General features: G+C 37.8%; 1 long non-coding RNA gene across 1 annotated transcript in view; it reads right to left on the bottom strand.

Annotated features, from left to right (window-relative positions):
- The window catches only part of LOC118613373, a 63,527-nt gene extending 43,400 nt beyond the window's left edge, over window positions 1–20,127 (bottom strand). Inside the window, exon 1 of the long non-coding RNA XR_004955440.1 lies at window positions 19,671–20,127. This is a non-coding gene — a long non-coding RNA (uncharacterized LOC118613373). The remainder of the gene's footprint in view (window positions 1–19,670) is intronic.
- Between the last annotated feature and the right edge of the window lie 368 nt (window positions 20,128–20,495).

Genomic DNA, 20,495 nt, shown 5'->3' with positions numbered 1-20,495 from the left:
TCTCACTGTAAGACATTTGAGATAAAGATCTTTTCTCTCATTCTAACTTGATGCAAAAAGAGGAAAAGAGGAATTAGAAAGATAAAAAATATCTGTAAACTATACTTTAATCCTGTATTATATTGAGTCATATATTTTAAGACTGGTTATAGAGTGTCCCATTTACTTGATTATAACTAGAGTTTAGAAAGCTCCACACAATAGAGTATAATTGTGTCTCATTTATTGTGGATTAGATCTGTTATAAAATTGGTGGTCATCAGATACTGGAAAACAGGTCCACTGTAAAGTAAAATATTTCACTTCTTCCATTCTCATCTCCATTTTACCAAGAAAGTAACCCGTATCAGCAATCTCACCTATCCTACTTCTATTTCTATTCTCTCTATCCTAGCCTTAGCTCATAGAGAGAAGGGAGTCTACACTAAAACAAAATCATCTCACCCCTGTAGGAACCTTCACTTGAAAATAAAATTAGAAGAATTTTCCGAGCGTAAAAGATAACAGCAGCTGCTCTGTTTCACAATACAGAGACAATGATCTTGTGAAAATTTTGGGGTGAAAGTCCAAGAAGCATCTAGAGTGATTTTTCTTTCCTAAGTAAACATCTGCTTGATGCAAAATTAAGAAATACACACACATCTGTACTCAGAATTCAAACACAATTCCCAAGTGAAGTTTAGAATTTCACTGGTTTGTATGGGGGGAAAAAGTGATCTCCCAGACTTTGTAAAATTTTGTACAACAGTGGCCAAATTCAACTACACAAGGCTATGTCTTTCATCTATGTGTTCTGAAAAACAATTAGAAAAATTAAAACTGACTTTTTAAGGTTTTTTTAATAATTTGAGCATCTTCAAAAATCCCTACATCGGTCCTTCTGTGCCACTGCTGCCAGCCATGGTAATTGTCCATGATGACAGTTTCTTTCCTAGACTAGTCATTGATTTTTCCATTCTACGAAACACTTAGTCATGAATGCTGTGTTTATATGATCTGTTACAGAAGTATTTTTGTACACCACAAGCAGAAGGGTCTGTCACTCACATGCCACTACCTTGAAAAAATGCATATTCCTCCCTCCTATTCCAATTCCCCTCCCAAAGATAGCTCACAGTGGAAAGATTACTTCACTGGTCTTATAAAATGCATTATAGCAATCTTACTTCCTAAAGAAACCACACCCTTCTCACCAGAAAAAGAGAATGCTGGGGAAACACAAAAATTTGAAAATGGTATATGTGAATCCATTCTGTCTCCTTTTAAAGCAGGAAACATTTTTTTGTGTTCCTAATGGTATCAAGTGTCCTTTATACGCAAGTGACTATACGAAAGAATCTAATGATGAAACCCAAAAGGCTTTTCTTACCATTTCTTTTCCTTTGTTTATTTTTATAAAACCACATTTTTAAAAAGAACGGGATAAAGGAGTGAGGATAAATGAAGGAGTGTGAAGAAAGTAGAGTACCACTTTATATATCCATTTCTAAGCCACAGAGACAGCCCACCAGGTAGGCACTATTTTTATGCCTATTTTACAGATGAAGAACTTGAGGGTTAGAAGTGAGTTAAGTAACTTGTCGATGCACACAACTAATAATCTACAAAACCAGGTTTCAAACTCACTAATGAGTACCTAGAATTCAGCATTTATAGACTGCCAGGTAAATGCAGAGCTTTTGACAATCACTTAAGCCAATATCCTAAATGAAAAAAACCACAGTACTATGATCTCAAAATCTGATAAAACTAGTATAGTCAAAAACTCATCTAGAAAGCAATTTCAGGAAATCATCTATAATAGTTTTAGTTTTAAGCAACATAACTTCTTGATAAGATCTCTGTAATAAAAGAGCTACAAATGTTTATATGAGGTAATTTGTTTTATGAGATTACTACCTACACACTAGAAAAGAGTTGGGTGACTGTATTACTTTTCTATTGCTGAGTAACAAATTACCGCAAACTTAGTAGCTTTAAAAAATATCACCTATTAGCACACAATTGTATAGATTAGAAGTCCAGCATGGCATCACCAGGTTCTCTACTCCCAATATTACAAGGCTGAAATCAAGACGTCAACCACTTCATCTGAGACTTTGGGAAAATATCTACTTCCAAGATCATTTTCATTTTAGGTAGAATTCAAGTTTTTGAAATAGTAGGACTTGAGTCCCCATTTTCTAGGTACTTACTGCCAACCACAGAAGACATTCTATTTTTAAAGGGCCTACCTGGACAACCTCCACTTCTAAAGTCAACTGCATCATAAAATATAACCTAGTCATGGCACTAAAATCCATCAAACTCCCAGGCTGGGGGATTAGGCAGAACGTGTGTACCACAGGAGGGGGCAGAGAATCTTGGGGCCATTCTAGAATTCTGGTGGGAAGTAACATCAATTGAAAACAGTATATAGTAGTCCATGGGGGATACCTTCTAAGACCCCCAGTGGATGCCTAAAATCAGATAGTACCAAACCCTATACATACATACCTATGATAATGTTTAATATATAAATTAACCACAGTAAGAGATTAACAATTAATAATAAAATTGAACAATTATAACAATATAATTAAAGTTATGTGAATGTGGTCTCTCTCTCTCAAAATATATTACTGTATTCACCCTTCTTGTGATGGTACGAGATGATACAATGCTATGTAATAAGATGAAGTGAATACGCTGGACAAAAGGATGACTTAAGTCCTGGGCAGGATGGAGTAGGACAGCTAGAGATTTCATTATGCTAACTCAGAATGTCGCACAGATTAAAATTTATGAATTGCTTATTTTTGGAATTTTTTGGAGCATGGTTGACCATGGGTAACTGAAACCGCAGAAAATAAAATTGCAGATAAGAGGAGACTGCTGTACAGATATGGCGAACAAAAGAAGACAAATACAAAAGAGTAAATGCTGTTTAATTCCCCTTATATGAAGTCCAAAATAGGCAAAACTAATCAGTGTTGCCAGAAATCAAGATAGTAGTGACCCTTAGGGTCAAAGAGGGGTAGAAATAATAGCATACAAATAATAGCATACTGGAAAAACAATTTATTCACACAAATACAGATTGAACCCTTACCAGATGTTAAGTAAAGAGGACTCCACGGCAATCAAGACAAGGCTTCTATCCTCATAGAGCTTAAAAAATCTATCGAGGAACGTAGGGGCTATTCGTATTAAACATCTACCACAAACTGTGACAAGCATTATGCTGGGGAAAACAGGAGGTACTCTGAGAGCATACAGCAGTTTAGAAGGTCAAAAAATGATATTTAAACTGTGACCTGAAAGAATTTAAGCAGGCAAATAAAGAATAATAGTTGGCTTAGTGACACTGGTTCACTATATATTGATCATTACTTACCTCTAAGACGTGACTACATAAAGGCCATGTGGTCTCTGTTTCCATCATTATGAGAATGGTCTATGAAACAATAGAGACACTAGTCTTACTCTAAACTTCACTGGCCAAAAAACTTCTTTAATTCTATGACATTATCAGGTCTAGACATTCTCGTACAAAATGAATACTGACAAGCTATAGAGTGACCTGAAGGTAACCACCACAATAACACAGGCACTTAAATCCGTGTGAAAGTGTACAACAGAGTGGCACAGAGGCTTCATGTCCAGGCTCTGGAATCAGACTTCCTGGGTTGGAATCCTGATTCTACCTTTTGCTGTGTGTCCTTAACACTTCTCTATACTTATGTTTCCTCATCTCTTAAATAGGGAATATGCTTTTCTGCTAAGAAGTCATTAAAGGGTAGCCTCTTTTAAAAAAAAAAAAAATAACAGAGGGGATTATACAAATGTCTTCAGATGCAATATACATTTAGGTTCATTTCGTATAGGTACAGTGCTGATAGATTTTGAACATCTATGAAGAAAAACTCATCTGTCACTCTCTCAGACTCACCAGTCATACCTAATTGTCATCACCCAAACACACCAAGTTCTCTTAAACACCTTTGCATTTGCCTGTCTAGTTCCTTTCCTCTGGCATGTCCTACCGATTTCATTCTTATTTGCCTGAAGACCTATTCATCCTCCAAGTATGAAATTATGAATGGTCTCTTTGGGAAGATTTTTCTGACTTCTCAAGACAGAACTGGGTGATCACTTGTTCGTGCTCTCATAGCATTTTGAATATCTCTAAAGAAACAGGTATCGTGTTATACCAAAATTGCTCATTCATACATGTACCTCCTTACTGTTTTAAGCCTGAAAGATAAGACTATATACACAGCACATAGTATGAAGCAAAAATGTTTATCGAATGAATTGAATGAATACTGTTACCTTAAGAGGTGATGGATTCCTACCACTAGAAATATTTAAACAAAGACAATTGTTTAGCAGAGATGTTCAGAGAGGATTGAAGCATCTGATACTAAACCAGCTGACCACCAAGTAAGACCCTCCAAACAAGAGTGCTCGGGGCTAGGTGAAGAAAACTAGCAATCACAAAGGCACAGAGAAAATTTTATGTTCAGGGAACAGCAAGTTGCTCAGTTTACCTCGACAAAGACAAAACAAGATGGAGATAGTAGGATTCCAGTTAGATACCTTCACTGATACACCTTACCTATCTTCAGGTAGATAGGAAATAGTTCCAGCTATATTTTTTACTTCCTGTTCTGAAAGAGACTTTCTTTTGAATTAGTATTATTGTGTGAAGTTTCCTGAAATAAAAAAGCAGCAGCTACTATTTGAGCCCCTGGCTATTTTCTGTTACACTGTGTAACAAGGCCTCACTAGTTGGGGATTTATTTCTTCTTTTCTCCACTGCCTCATTAGAAGCTTAGAATCACTAATAGAATTACTTACAATATGGTATCAGCTGAACACACAGGAGAGCCTGTTAAGATTGGTTTTTCTCTCAACAAATTCCTTGCCAGACTTTTCAAAATCAAAGTGTAAAGAGAAAGAACATCTGAAAAAGAAAAAGGCTGAGTCACCACACTTAAAACGCTCTTCCCATTATTGCAGGATTACCAGATATCATCAGCCACATGAATCAGCAAATCCTGATAAATAGTTCCTATTTTCAAACTTCAGGGTGAAAATAATAAAAGCAGCAATGCCACCTATGCACATGACTTTATGCTCCAACCACACTCACATACTCATTCTCCTAACCTTTTAAAGTGTTAGTCCCAGGTCTAGCTATGATCCAGGCTCGCAGCTAGGATAGGACTCTGGATTTAAAATGTTACATTAATGTAGTAAGGTTCCTGTGCCTGACTTATGAAAGTATGACTCGGTTTATTGTTTGTGGGCTAGAATGCCACTATTGTTCTCTGACATATATAAAGCCCATGTGCAGAAGCGCACACTCCCCACAATAAAGTTGGTACCTGACGTTTCATTCTCATGTCAGCTCCTCGTGCATTCTTTCAACTGGGCATCTCACCACCGAAGCCTTCCTCTCTTGATCAGCTCAGCGCTGACATAAAGCAATCCTCTTTTCATGATTAGAAGCCACATTCAAATTAGAGTTGTTCCAACAAATGAAATGTTCATGAGAATCTTCCCAATGCCCTCCCCTCCGCCCGCCCATCCCACTCTCAAGAACAGCCAGAACATCAGTTGGTGGATCCACAGGCTTTTGCTTAGACTCAGGGCTGTGGTGGAGACAGATACCCCTCAGTGGAAATAGCAAGGTCAATTGAAGGCCAAAGTGGCAAGAAACCTCTTGGAAATCCGTGTGCCCCTGAAACAGTAACCAACATTGTAGGGACTTAACACTTCATTCTGTTGATGAAGCCAGAACACAATTATTTATCTTGCTACAAATTCATTCGTGTTTTATGACATCTTTTTAAAAAAACGATTTTGATGACAGAAAACACTTTCTTTAATCCTCCTGATTTTTACACCTAGATCAATGTTCTACACTTAAGAACTGCAATTACTCCAATCATTGTCCTGTCGCAATCTAAGTCTCTCTTACTTAACTATGTTGTTTTCCTGTCTTTCAAATAGACACACTGCAGCTGTCTTCCCTGTGGAGCCCAGTACAAAAAGGGAGAGTTGTGGCCCAAAAAGGGAGAGAGATGGAAGTTGCTTCAGTGTGGGTGAGAGAACTGCCAGAGGCAGGAGAGGGCTAGCTAAGGCTGCATGGATCTGCACTGCCATGACCATCATTCAGGCAACTGTTCCCTGATTTCTGAGATGTTAGCTTAACTTTCAGAAAGCAGCCCACTTTCCCACCCCATTTTCCCAAGCCTCAGCTCCTTCTTGTTTTCTTTAGAAGAAAGAAAAGCAGCCAGTATCGGGAAGCTCTAGCAATCAGGGAAAGTGAGTAAATAGCTTTTTTCCCCCACCTCAATGGAACATTAGTTCTTCAAGAGCAGAAGCATCCTGTAAGTGGCTTATCATGAGCTGTTAATGTACTAAATTAAAACAAATCAATCAGAACGTTGGACTTCTTTTTAAATCAGACCCTGGCTGAGCTGAAGAGTAGAATATGAGGGGTCTGGACTTTTTTTGTTCTTCAATAAAACATTGTTTCATTTCAAAGAAACATCATTTTCCTGGCTGTGATATGAAATGCTTCATTTTACCAGCCTACATTAAGCAGTTCAGTTTATGACCATAAACAATGTCTGGATTTTGTCAATATAATGAGTTGTTCAAGTGCACAGTACTCAAAGATGATGTCCTCAAACCATTATAAGCATGATTCTTTCATTCTTCATTCAAGTAAACATGTCTTTAATAACTTCTATGGGCCTGGCAAGGGAGTTTTCTTAGTCATTAGTAGAAGCCTGTAGTAATCTGCTCCTCTTACCCTACCAATTAATAATGGCATGTGCTTGAAAAGCAGCTGATCAGGGTCATATCAACATAACCTGTACATCTGAAACAGCAAAAGCTAACTGCATGTGGGAAAAGCCACATGGTACAGCAGTTATGCACACTGACTCTGAAGTTCGTCTAGATTCAGTTTCCACATTTGCCACTTGCTAAGTTAACTAAGACAATTTAACCTCAGAATAATGAAGGCAAAGAACTTAGATAAGGACCTAGCAATAGTCAGTACTATCCTAAGTGTTAGTTATTACTATTAAGATGCTGACTTTAACAGGGCTCTAAGCCACCAAGAGCAATAACTAAGGATCTGAGGCCCAGCCTTCCTCCTACTGAAGTTGCTGACTCATTCCCTACTCACCAACCCCTGCTGATGCTGCTGCCCTGTCTTGCTGGTGATGCCATAGTACCTTTAATTCCCTTCACCACTGCCCTTCCCAGCTCAGCTGAGCTGCGCCAGTGTCCTGGGTTGATCCTGTTGCTCTCATAACTATAAGGAAGGATTTTCTTTTTGCTATTGTTGCATCTCTTTATCAGACTCCTAAATGTGATCTTGTTCTGTCAATTTTTAATAAATTTTCCATAAAGGGTAGCTTCACCTTCTTAGTTTCCAATAGGACTATTTTCAAGATAACGGCAGTTCATATAACTTGCTCAAAAAGTCTCTTCCCGCTGATTATAAATTACTGTTCCAGGGATGTAGTTAAGGTATCTTGATCTTTCCCTACACATCAGTATCATTATACTTTATGTATGCTCCTTCCATGTCCTGCATCAACACACATGCAATCTTGCATTACACCTTCCTAGAGAATTATGGTTTCCTTATCTTGAATGCTGACAAACATTCTAAATTTTCTTTACCATATATTCTCTGGACACTCATCAAGTTCATGTGCAAATAAAAATCCAAAGCCTGTTTGGGACACACTAAGGCTCTTGAGGTTGGTATTATATTAGCCCCTTTCTAGGGCTACATATAAGCCTTCCTCAATTCTATATTTTTCCTGATGTTTCCATATTAGTGTTCTTTAAACTGTGATCGAGGGCTATTGACATCAAAATCACCAGAGTAAGTTTGTGAAAAACTCAGTTTTCCCTCATCAGCTAGACCAGAATCCCTGGGATTTGGGATCAAATTTTGAATTGTTACAATCACTTCTTCCTATGAAAGTTTGAGAACCACTATTCTACATCTTTTGAAATTTATATCAATTTGAAACAAGCATTAACTGCATTAACAAGCTTTATGTATCTATATTTGAGCAATTAAACTGTTGGAAGCTATTACAGTGATCTTTAACATAAAATTCCATATATCATCCTTTATTATTTAAAATATGCTCTTGTCATCACTATGATAAAGAATATCTACAAGGCAAAACAACCTCTGGTCTCAGGAACCAATGAAAGGAAGTCAATTAGACTTCTTTAAGAGCAAAGAATTGGTAAAATATACAACTGAAACACATAATAACAAGCCTAAACATCCTGTAGGGAGGGGTATCCTAATGGTTAGTACATAAACTTCGTAGTCAGCAAGACAATAGTTCAAACACTAATTAGTTTTGTTACCTTCAATTTTCTTAACCAGTCTGTGCTTTGATTTTTTCAACTGTAGGATTTAGACACTAACACTGACCTCACAGATTTGTTGTAAAGACTGAGAAAATTTAGGTAAGGCATTCAGTACATTACATTGTAAGCATGTATTTAACATCTATTATTCTCAGATAATAATCATTCTTATAAGTTCTGGAATAAACCGAGTATCACTCATGTGAATAAAATCTTCAAGGTGGTTGCTGAGTTACTGCCAGACACCATTTGCCTTCTTTCCAGATACCTGGATATCTCAATAGTGTGATCTGCAAAGCACCATGGAACAAGGCAACATAAGTCAAAAGAGCCGGATAATCTACCTGACAACTCCAGCCCTACGGAAGAATCTAAAGAAAAGATGGCAAGAGTTATAAGATGGAACCTTCAAAAGTGGGACAGAGTCACTCAAGAAATAATTATAGGACACATGTTCCAGGCACTGATCCAAGCCAGAAGCATAGAACAAAATGGACAAAAACTCTTCCCTTGCAGGGCTCATACTCTAGTGCAGAAAGCAGAAAATAACCAACTAAATTAGTAAAATATAAAAAATACACTATGTCTCATGGTAAAATGTGCTCTGGAGAAATATAAAGCAATGAATGAGAATAAACAGAGCTAGAAAGGACAACGATTTGTCAAGTTAAAGCAGAAAAACCTATATATTACTCCACTGATATCATCTCCCATTGCCCTGGATCCACAAGTGAAAACAGGTGACCACACCATTAATTAATATTCAGTATTTTCTGAATGAATGACATACCTCGAGAAAACCAGAATCTCAGAAAATTAAACAACTGACTCTATTAGTATCTGGTACAATTAAACACTCAAACAATTACTACATAAATCAATAGCTCGGCAAAAAAGTGAATGGATTATAGCCTTTCAAAAAGAATGATTACAGCTCCATCCACAGAGCCAAACTACTCTCCCTAATAATTGTTACCTCTTTATAGTAGCAATTTGTGCCTGATTGCTCACCCATATCTGGCATTCTTCTAAGCATTTTATATGGGTTATATCTGAACCTCATTTGAACCTTTCAACAATATTAAACATTCAAGGGAAGAATTGCCCAGTAAAGAACCTGTGGAAGCCTTCCCTGGTGAACTGTGAATCCTTATCAGTCAATAAGCTGGGTCCTCAGTACAGTTCAGTGCAGTAATTCTGATTACAAGTCAATCTGGTGCTCTTCAAATTGTCAAACCTGGATGTTCACATTTTTCCACCTAGCTGCCAGTCTCTTCTCAGCAAAGCGGTGTTTCTGTGTGTTTCTGATATCCGTTTGGTCCGAACTCAGAACTTTTTAATCTCTTTCCCCTTTTAGACATTCTATTGGTGGTTACCTAATGTTTCTATTCAGCCAAAGCTCTGGATGCAGTAAGACACCCCTGCCCTCCAGGAGTTTAAGATCAGACCCAGAAAGAAGGTTCAGCCCTTTAAAGTGAAACAAAGTAAAGCAATGTACTTTACCCTGGAAAACAACAGGTGCAAGAGAAGACTGAAGACTTTTGTTAATACCCTTGGAGGCTAAGGGAGAACCACTAGAAGGAATGAGGACAGATACCTGCACCGGGAGAAGTAGGTGCAACTGTGCTCTGTCTACACAAATGAAGACCCAAAGAGGGGCCACAACCTGAGCCCCATTGGCAGCTGCCTGCCAAAGGAAAGCCAGGCCTATAGAGCCCACACCTGCCCTGCTGGATCCCATTTTGAAGATTTAAGAGCTGAAAATCAGCACTGATTTACAGGTCATAGCTACTGAAAACCCAGATCATAATTAAGAAAAAGGATTAGATTTACCAAGAAAAACAAATGCTTCAAAGGTAGTGCTATAACCAGTTCTGGGAACAAACAGTGGGCCTTTCTCACTTTTTCCCAGTGTTTTTAAAGGAAAGAGGTAGCAGTTGGGAAGTGAAGACCTACAGAGGAATAGAACTGGAGGGAGGGGGCCTCATGACCCTGTGCCAGACCTGGTCCAAGTTGAATGCTAGTCTGACCGTATTGCTCCTCCACCTAAAATCTGCATTGACCTCCAACCCTCCTTTAAATAAAGCCCAAACTCCTTCGCTTGCCCCATAAAGACTTGCAAAATCAGATCCTCTCTTTGGCTTTATCTCACCATTCACCTATTGCCTTCATTCTGAACTTCTCTGGGGTCCTCACAGGTGCCTTAGTTTCCTATAGCCATGGGTCATTGCATACAACATACTTTCCCTTCTCATTTCATCCGACTGGCACCAACTCGTTCATCAACTCTCAACTTAAATATCATTTCCTCAAAGAGGCTTTTCTTATCCAAGTCTAGGTTCTCTGTTCTCAAAGCTGTCTATATTTCCTTATCATATCTAATAATACTCATCGGCTTTGTCATTGTTATTACAAATTACAAAATATTGGTTGATCGGTCTTTTCTGCTAAATAGTAAACCTCATGAGGTTAGAAAACTTTGTAGGTGCTCATAAAATACCTGCTAAGTTATTCAATTGATTGAATTAAAGCAAAATTTATTTTGTGACTTTAGGTCCTTCTTTCTCCCTGAATTCTAAATTTCAAGAAAAAGAAAATCAGGCAACATCTCAAGAGAGAAGAGAAAGGACAGTTCTTGTCTGTGGTGGCCCAGCAGTTTAAGCTTTAAGATCATCTCATTGGCATGTGCCTGCCCCCAAGAAAAGTTCTATATAGCCACTTTCATCCCCACCACCCCTTGTGCCCAGTAAATCTTATCTCTCCTCTTTTAAATTTATTCTCACTTTCATTCAGTTAACAAACATTTATAAAGCAACCTCTGCATGCCAGGTACTGACTCGTTAAGATTTTTGTTTTCAGCATTTTGCAGCTGATAATTTAGGAGCTGGCTGTGTAAAAGTGGACAATTCTCCAGTAAGCTAGTCCCAGGGACAAGACAGGGAGTGATATCTTCAAGCATCAGTTCCCAAGAGAAAAAACAACATTGCCTCTGGGGTACAGATAACAAAACTGTCTACCAGGCCCCATTTGCTACAAGATTTAGGAGTCCCTCTGAAACAATGTATCTTTGTGCTAAAAGCCATCTTCTGTTTTTAGTAATTTGCTTGCTTGCTTGCTTGCTTGATCAAGGCCACCAAGACATAGTTTCAGGCTTTGTAAACTGCCTTGTCTGGAAGCTCGGGGCTGATTTTCTAGTGGAGAGAATCAGTTGCCAGCCGGCTAATAAAGGCTCATAATTAATCTCAACTGGCTCCATGGGCCTTAAATTTGATTGTGCCACAACATCTGGAATAAAAATGCAGAAGTAAGTAAGATTTTATCTCAGGGGTAAAAAAGAAGTATATTTAGTGAAACCTCAAAAAAAATTAGAAATCTTTGAGTAGATGACAACAGAAAAACCAGTTTAAATTTACTTAAAAAAAGCAACAATCAGGTTAAACAAATTGACAAATCCCTGGATAGACTCACTAAAGAAAAAAGAAAGGACGCAAATAAACAAAATCAGAGATGAAAGAGGGGAAATTATGACTGACATCGCAGAAATACAAAGGATCATGTAAGAATGCTATGAAAAAGTATATAATACCAAATTCAATAACCTAGAAGAAATGGACCAGTACTTAGAGAAATACAATCTTCCTTGACTGAATCAAGATGATCTGGAAAATCTAAACAGACCAATTAGCAGTATGGAAATCTAAACAATCATCAAAAACTTACCAAAAAGTAAAAGTCCAAGACCAGATGGCTTCACCAGAGAATTCTATCAAATATTCAAAGATTTAATACCTATTCTGCTCAAACTCTTCCAAAGAATTGAAGACCAGGTACTACTTCCCAACTCATTTTATGAGGTCAATATTACTCTGATACCAAAATCTGGTAAGGATAACACTAAAATTGAAAACTACAGACCAGTATCTCTCATGAACACAGATGCAAAAATCCTAAATAAAATACTAGGAAACCAAATACAGCAACATATTAAAAAGATTATACACCACGATCAAGTGGGCTTCATCCCAGGGGCACAGAGATGGTTTCGTATATGCAAATTGATTAATGTGCTACACCACATAAACAAATTAAAAAATAAGAATCATATGATCATATCAATAGATGCAGAAAAAGCCTTTGACAAGATACAGCATCCATTTATGATCAAAACACTTAACAAAATCGGTATAGAAGGAAAGTACCTTAACATAATAAGGGCCATATATGACAAACCCTCAGCCAACATTATACTTAATGGTAAAAAACTAAAAACTTTCCCTCTAAGATCAGGAACAAGGCAAAGCTGTCCACTATTGCCACTGTTTTTCAATATAACATTGGAGGTCCTAGCGAGTCCAATCAGACAAGAGAAAGATATAAAAGGCATCCAAATAGGAAACAAAGAAGTCAAACCATCACTATTTGCAGATGACATGATTCTCTACATGGAAAACCCTAAAGACTCCACAAGAACATTACTAGAAACAATAAACAAATACAGTAAAGTCTCTGGATACGAAATCAACGTTCAAAAATCCGTAGTGTTTCTATACTCTAATAATGAAGTGTCAGAAAAAGAAGTAGAAAAAATAATCCCTTTTGCAATTGCAAAAAAAAAAGAATACATTATCTAGGAATAAATTTAGCAATACATGTGAAGGATCTATGTTATGAAAACTACAAGACCCTATTAAAAGAAATCCAAGAAGACACAAAGAAATGAAAGATACAAAGAAATTTTGTGTTCGTGGATTGGAAGAATCAACATAGTTAAAATGACCATATTACCTAAAGATTTAATTATACAGATTTAATGCAATCCCCATCAAAATCTCAGCATTTTTTAAAGAAATAGAACAAAAAAATCATTAGATTTGTATGGAAGCACAAAAGACCCCGAAATGTGAAAACCATACTGAGAAAAAAGAATGAGGCTGGAGGTATCGCTCTGCCCAACTTCAAATTATACTACAGAGCAACAGTAATCAAAATGGCATGGTATTGGCAGCAAAACAGACACACGGACCAGTGGAACAGAATCAAGAGTCCCAAAATAAACCCATATTTACATTGGCAAATAATTTTCGATAAAAAAGCCAAAAGCAGTGGAGAAAGGAAAGCCTCTTCAATAAATGGTTCTGGGAAAACTGGAAAGCCACCTGCAAAAGAATGAAACTAGACTGTTGTCTATCACCACACATCAGTTCAAAATGGATTAAGGACATGAATATAAAACCCCAAAGACTTGAAAACCCATATCCAAAAAGATATTCGCACACTGATATTCCTAGCAGCATTATTCACAGTGACCAGGACATGGAAGCAACCTAAGTGTCTTACAATAGATGACTGGCTAAAGAAGCTGTGGTACATATATACAATAGAATATTACTCACCCATAAGAAGAGATGAAATATTGCCATTTGTGACAACATGGATGGATCTTGAGATAATCATGCTAAACAAAATAAGTCAGACAGAAAAAGTTGAAAATCACATAATATCACTTATATGGGGGATATAAACCTAAAAGCAACAAATGAACAGGACAAACAGAGATTCATGGACATGGACAATGGACTAGTGGTTACCAGAGGGTAGGGGGTTGGGGAGGAGGAGGGAGATAGATGGGGTAAAGGAGGTCATAAATAGGGGGATAGGGGGAGGGTGAAGTGGGTAAAGGGGATCAAATATATGGTAGCTGAAGGAAATTGTACTTTGGATGGTAAACACACAATAGACTATATAAATGTCAAATTAGAATGTACATCTGAAAATGACATAATTGTATTAACCAAAGTTATCCCAATAAACAATTTTAAAAAATAAAATAAAAGATATTTTTCATTTTAAATAAACAAATAAATAAATAAATATTTAAAAAATAAAATTTAGACTTTTAATGGTGACAAATAAATTTCTATTTGTGAAAAAAGAACATAACTCAGGTGTTTTTATTTCTGATCTAACATTCCTTCTCATATGACAATACTGCCTAATCAGGACAAAATCAGACCACATAATGTGTCATTTCTGTTATTCTCTAAAGACAGTTTATTTGCAGAGTGTATCTGTTGGGTTTATGAGGAAAGGAGTAAGTAGGAAAAAATTAAAGAATGGAGAAAAATACAATTTTAATATCTTTAATTTTGTTTTAGTCACACAACTTTCTATAACACATTTATTGATCCTAAAAACAAGAATTTTTCTCAGAGCTGAGAAAATGTGACACTGGGACTTCGAGCATAAGAATCCATGTAAGAACAATAATTAGGCTTTTAAGTCCTGGTCCCAGGGCTGAGTATTGTTTGAGTAAAAGCCGAGTTGCTGGCTCTGCTCCAAACAGTCTTTCTGACCTGCCAGATAATCCCCATTTGTAATGGCTTTGATTTGAGAAAGGATTCCTCAGAGTAAAAAAGAGCTTTTGCAGTTCAATCGTTAAAAATCACAGAGCAGCCTGTGCTCTGGGGCCTGTAAATTCTCCTCCAGGTCATAGAACTACATTTCATTTTTCAGAGCAGGCCAGCTAGCAAAGGGCCAGTTGTGGGTGTGGAAAGAATGAACAATAAACAACAAAACATGCCCTCACAGAGCCGGGCAAATCTCTCCATTGATATTCACACTTCCAGATCTGGAGAACCTACTCAAAGACAGAAAGCCCACTCAGAAGGTGCTTACCTTAAACCATTATTTACCATTAAACTATCTGCAGGAATTAATTTAATTAAACTTTTGCTCACTTTGCTGCCCTGCCCTAATGCCACCCGGGCTCTCTCCCTTCTCCAGCCTTCCTCTACCCAATTGTCCCAATTCACTTATGTTTAAAAAGTCCAATTGTATAATTTCACTGCTTAAAACACTTCAACAAATCCAAATATTTACAGAATAAATTCTGCCCTGTTAACATGATTCACAAGATCAAGAACCTGCTACCCATGATTTGTCCTGTGCTCTCCCCCACCAGACCACCGAGACCACCTCCCACGCCACCCTCACTTTCATGCCTTGCTGCTCTTCTTCCGGCTATTTTCTCCACCTAGAAAGCCTTTAACTGCCTTAACTATGGAACAAACTCGATCACTTCTTAAGTCCCAGGGAAACATTATCTCTTCTCTCAGTTTCCCTAGATAATGTCCCCTTCAACATCCCCTCTCACATAATATTTTGGTCATTTATTTCTTGTTCTCCTCCAGGACAAGGACTGTATTTTACCACTGGGTTGTCAGCCACTGCACAGAGTAGATGCCCAATTAATGTTTGTCGAGTTGGGTTGAATTTAATGTCTATCTTGCCTTCAAAGTAAATTCAAATCACACTTCCTTCCAGAATACGTCCTGAACTGTGCAAACTCTAGGTTCAGTGTATGTCATAAGTGAACCAGCTTGCTCCCTCTATCTAACTCCAAAACTACAAGTGCAGCCCCAAACTCTCTCCCAGGACCAAGGGTGAACTGAGCTAGGAAACCTTCAGTTAACTCTACCCACAATCCAGAGCTCAGCATCAAATCACCCTTTGATTTGTCACTAGTCCAAACATGCATTTATCTATCTAACTGTTTGTTTGTTTGTTTGTTTAATAAACATTTGAAAGCCTTGTTTTATGTCAGGCCCTACCTATGTTAAGTGCAAAAGAAATGGCGATGAGGAAGTTACAAGCCTAGCCCTCAGGGAGACACAGTTGAGGAGGGAAGGCAGTAAATAAGCAACCCTGTTACAAATTCTCTATTATATTTTGCCTAATCCCCAGTCACTCTGCTTCATTTCTTGTCCTTAGGATTCTCTCTGCCTTGATTCTTGTTCCAGAAACCCAACTCTCTTTCTAGACTGAGATCTTGCAATCCTACTGCCCAGACAAAAGCCTTATCCCCCGGTTTCTTTTCTGTGTAACCAGCCCTTCCGTGAACCACTTTCAGAATAAGGAAAAACTAACTTCACAGTCACTGATCCTTCTGTTTCGGGACTCCTTGACCTAGCTCTCAAGTCTGACATCTAATATGAATTATCCAGTGTTCTTTAACTTTCTAGTACATAATATCCTCTGAGTATCTTATTTAAAATGGATATCCCCAGGATGTAACCCCCAGATATTCTAGTTATCTGTATTTATTACAAGATTCTCAGGTGATTTTGAAACAGGTCCCGGGACTTTGAAAAACATTGTCTTAAGATTCACATGTTCACTTAAGTTTTAGAATCATCTACACTGTCTATATCTCACCCCACCACCACAGCTTTGAACCCTACAAACCTTCAATGACTGGGTTAAGTCTCTTGACAAAGTAAGAGAAATTTAGACAGTAAAGGACCTAGTGTAAATGACTGCTTTGACATTTGAATGCTATCATCCCCAAAGTCCCCATACTATAATGCCTACCTATTGGAACATCCTAGATGCTTATTTTGGACTCTTTGCTGGTTACTTGTTTGGACTCTGATCTATTTCCATTACCATTGAGCCACCATGTTTTGCCTATCGATACCCAAAACTTTCTCTCATCTTCCTATCTACCGTCCTTACCTAGACAGGTTTTACTCCAGATACTAGCCCCTCTACATAGTCGATCCAAGTGTAAATTGTTGGTATCTGCTCAAGTCCTCAGAAATCTCAGTTCATGGTCATATTTTTTTTTATCTTAACTCCCATAGCATCAATTGTTTACATAATTCATTGACACTTGCTATGTCTAGTCCTGTTACCAATACCCTATCTCCCTAGCAAGGTGGTAAATTAGTATTTCTGAGTACTTGTGGATTAAAAATCATATAGGCCCTATCTTTGGGCTACAAAAAAACAAGAAATATATAATATAGGTAAAGATCCAGAGGAACTGGTATTGCCAGAAAAAGAAAGGCTTAGAAGAGATGCTAGAGTTTTCATTGAGTTCTTAGGGGGCGGGGGGCGGGGGGAAGATTTTAACCATTATAAAAATATTTCTCATTTATTGAGGACATATTATGTGCCAAGCACTGTACTAGCTATATTACATGTCTTTCTTCAAATCCTCAAAACCATCCTTTGAAGGAACTGAGGCTCAAGAGAATCCAAAAACTTTCCCAAACTCACACAGCTAGAAAGTGAAAGAGTTGAGTTAACATTTCAGATTGACTACAGGCCCATCATCTATCTACTATACTGAAAATAGAGGAAATAATTATCACCATTTCCTCAATTTGACCAGAGCTATTATTAATAGAGCACACTCTTTCCTGAGAGATTCTCATATCACTTGGAAATTTCCAACAAGTTCAGAAATTTGTGAGAAAGGAGTTGTTCGGGAATAATAGAGAATGTGTGCAGCTGGGTATACAGAGTGATGAGGGAAAATTTTCTGCCTGACCACAGTGTCCATTCCTCTGTTCAACTCACTGGTACTGAACAGAAAGCAAAATGAACTCTGGACATTTGAATAGTGTTTTCTCTTTGGAGAATCTGACTTCTGTTTAATAGGACAGGGAAACAGATTACTGATTAGGCTACTGCATGGTGGCTTTTCCTAATAAGGCTTTATGGCTGTATCTACTTGAAAGATCCCCTGGCCCTTTTCCTAACTGCTGGGGTTGCCCCCAGCATAAACACTGGATTACCATCCCTTATTAAGAGCACTTAGGGTCATGCTAGCCAGAGCACCCTCATGGCTTCCAGGCAACTTGATAGATTCTGAGAATTAATTAATCGATGTCAATGGGAGTTATAAGCTTGGAATGAGGGCATCACAAAGCCGGGAAGCAGACACAGCACAGCCGCAGACCTCACACTCCCTGGTGTTCCAGCTGCTGTGTAGTGCAGTGATGAGAGACTGGGCTCTGAGTCCCAAGCCCAGGTCTGGGTCTACGGGAACTTGGATCTTGCTAATCTTTCTGAGACAAATTCCTCATCTATAAATGAAAAGAATAATCCCTGCGCTACTCTTTGCAGAGGTCTTTCTGAGGTTCAAACAAATTATTGTAATATGAATTTGCTCCATAAAAAACTGTAACTAGATTAAATGCCCCTTTGAGTACTCCCATAGCAATCTGCGCTCCCTCAACAAGAAGTGATCATATTTTACAGCTATTACTTCTTTGTCTGTCTTTGTCTTCTCAGCTGTACATACCATAAGGACAGGAACTAGACCAATATTGCTCACCACTGTTTTTTAATATCTACCACAGTGCTAGGCATGTGGTAGATATTTGCGAGATGAATGAATAAATAATGAATGCAGTCCGAAATAGTATTCATTTCTTTTGTGAAAATTTCATGCCATGTCATCATCACTGTCTTAATTTATGTCAGCTACTGGCAACTTTGCTTCACTTAATAAATGTTTCAGACACAGTGATATCTTCCTCCTGAAATAAAGTCCTCAAGAAGTATATGGTCCAAAGGAAATAAGACATATAAAAATGAAAAATTTAAATAACAACAAACACAGTAAATACCATTACTAATAAGTTATCCCTTTTTCAGAGGATTGACCTCTGGAATAATTCCAACATCCTGCAAACTGCAAGTTTTAGGATGGACTATTTTAAATATAAATTTGAGTGTCTGAAACCCCAGACTTTGTAGAGGAGTGTCTCCTGAAAGCTCTAAGAACCAGAGGTAGGTATGTGTGAAACAGTGTGAAGAGGGCAGAGGTGGGTCAGAAGATGCTTCTGTAGATCCCAGTGAAACATTCTGTGAAAATAAAGATTCAGACCCAAAACTTAAAGGCAAGAGCTAACATTTACTAAGATCTTCATGCAGTGAGAAGAAATTGGAACACACAGAATAGATTCAATGCCCCAATATTTTTAGTGCCTTGAAATTACATATGTTCTTTTATCTGCTTTTATGTGGAACAAATGTGCAGACTAACCTAATAAGTTGAGCAAGCCATCAGGGGTTTCTTCTGAGAGAGAATTTTCTCGGTGACAGACCAGAGGACAGGGGTATCACATGACACAAGGAAGCTTGGGGACACTTTTGGCAAGAAAGGGTTGAGTGAAGTTTTTCTCACTATTGAAAAGGGGAAGCAAAAGAAAGTGAAATGTTGAAAACAACAAGCTGGGAAGTCTAATAAAAAAGGCTTCCTGATTCAACAGTAGCAATTGATCGACTAGTGAACTTTGCAATAATTAAGTTGAAAAGATAGATTATAGAGTTCTTTAATCGTTCCTAATACTTCCTGTCAAGAAAACAAGCAAATTGTGATAAAAGTCTCCCTGTATTCATTACCCAACAAATAATTCTGAGATTGAAGCTCAGTATTACTTGCCTGCTAAAAGTTAAGTTGAAGTCTTTACCTGGAATTAGTGCCTATGGTAGACGCTTTGAAGAGTATTACAGACTGAAAGTTAGCCCTCAGAATCTGTTCTCCCCTTTGTTCGCAGCTGAGCACAGGACCACGAAAAATTAAGACGTTTCCCAGCGTCCCCTGCAGTTAAGTATGCACATGTGACTAAGGTCTACCAGAGCCGATCTTAAATATCACCTAAGCAGCTTCCAAGAACCTTCCGTAAGAGAGAAAGTGGATGCATATTTTTGGTTCCCTTTGTCTCTCTCTTTTCTTCCTCCTGATATAAAGATGCTGCCATCTAGAGGCTGAGGACCACACTCGGGTGGAGAAGCAGTGAGCTGCAAGGAGCCTGCAGCCCTGAAGACTAGGAGCATGAGTCACTACTCCAGCCCTGGACTGTGGACCTTCTGACTTACATGAGAAACAACACACTTCTACCTTGATGAAATCATTATTATTTTGAGGTTTCCTATTATTGCCGAACCTAAGCCTCATTGATGCAGAGAAGGTTTGCAGTCAAGGTAAATAAGAAACAGTCCCAAACTTTAAAAACTTTTGTAAACTGGAGAAAGATCTGAGTGGTGTTATACCATAACTATAAATTTGTACAAAGCATAAAATTGTAAGTGTTATTATATCAAAATATTATCATTGAGCATAGGAACAATTTAAAAAAAAAAAAAAAGGTAAATCATTTCCGTTAGAAGAGAATGAGGGGAGGAATCATGACTTAGGTAACATTTAAGATCAGCCCTCAAATAAAAATAGAATTTTGATAGATGAAAATAGGAAGAAAGACAAAATAGATAGAAAGAATGTCCTTACAAAGGTC

The sequence above is a fragment of the Rousettus aegyptiacus genome, unplaced genomic scaffold (genome assembly GCF_014176215.1).
Source record: "Rousettus aegyptiacus isolate mRouAeg1 unplaced genomic scaffold, mRouAeg1.p scaffold_m13_p_1, whole genome shotgun sequence".
NCBI lineage: Eukaryota > Metazoa > Chordata > Mammalia > Chiroptera > Pteropodidae > Rousettus > Rousettus aegyptiacus.
This window is presented reverse-complemented; position numbering and strand designations above follow the sequence as displayed.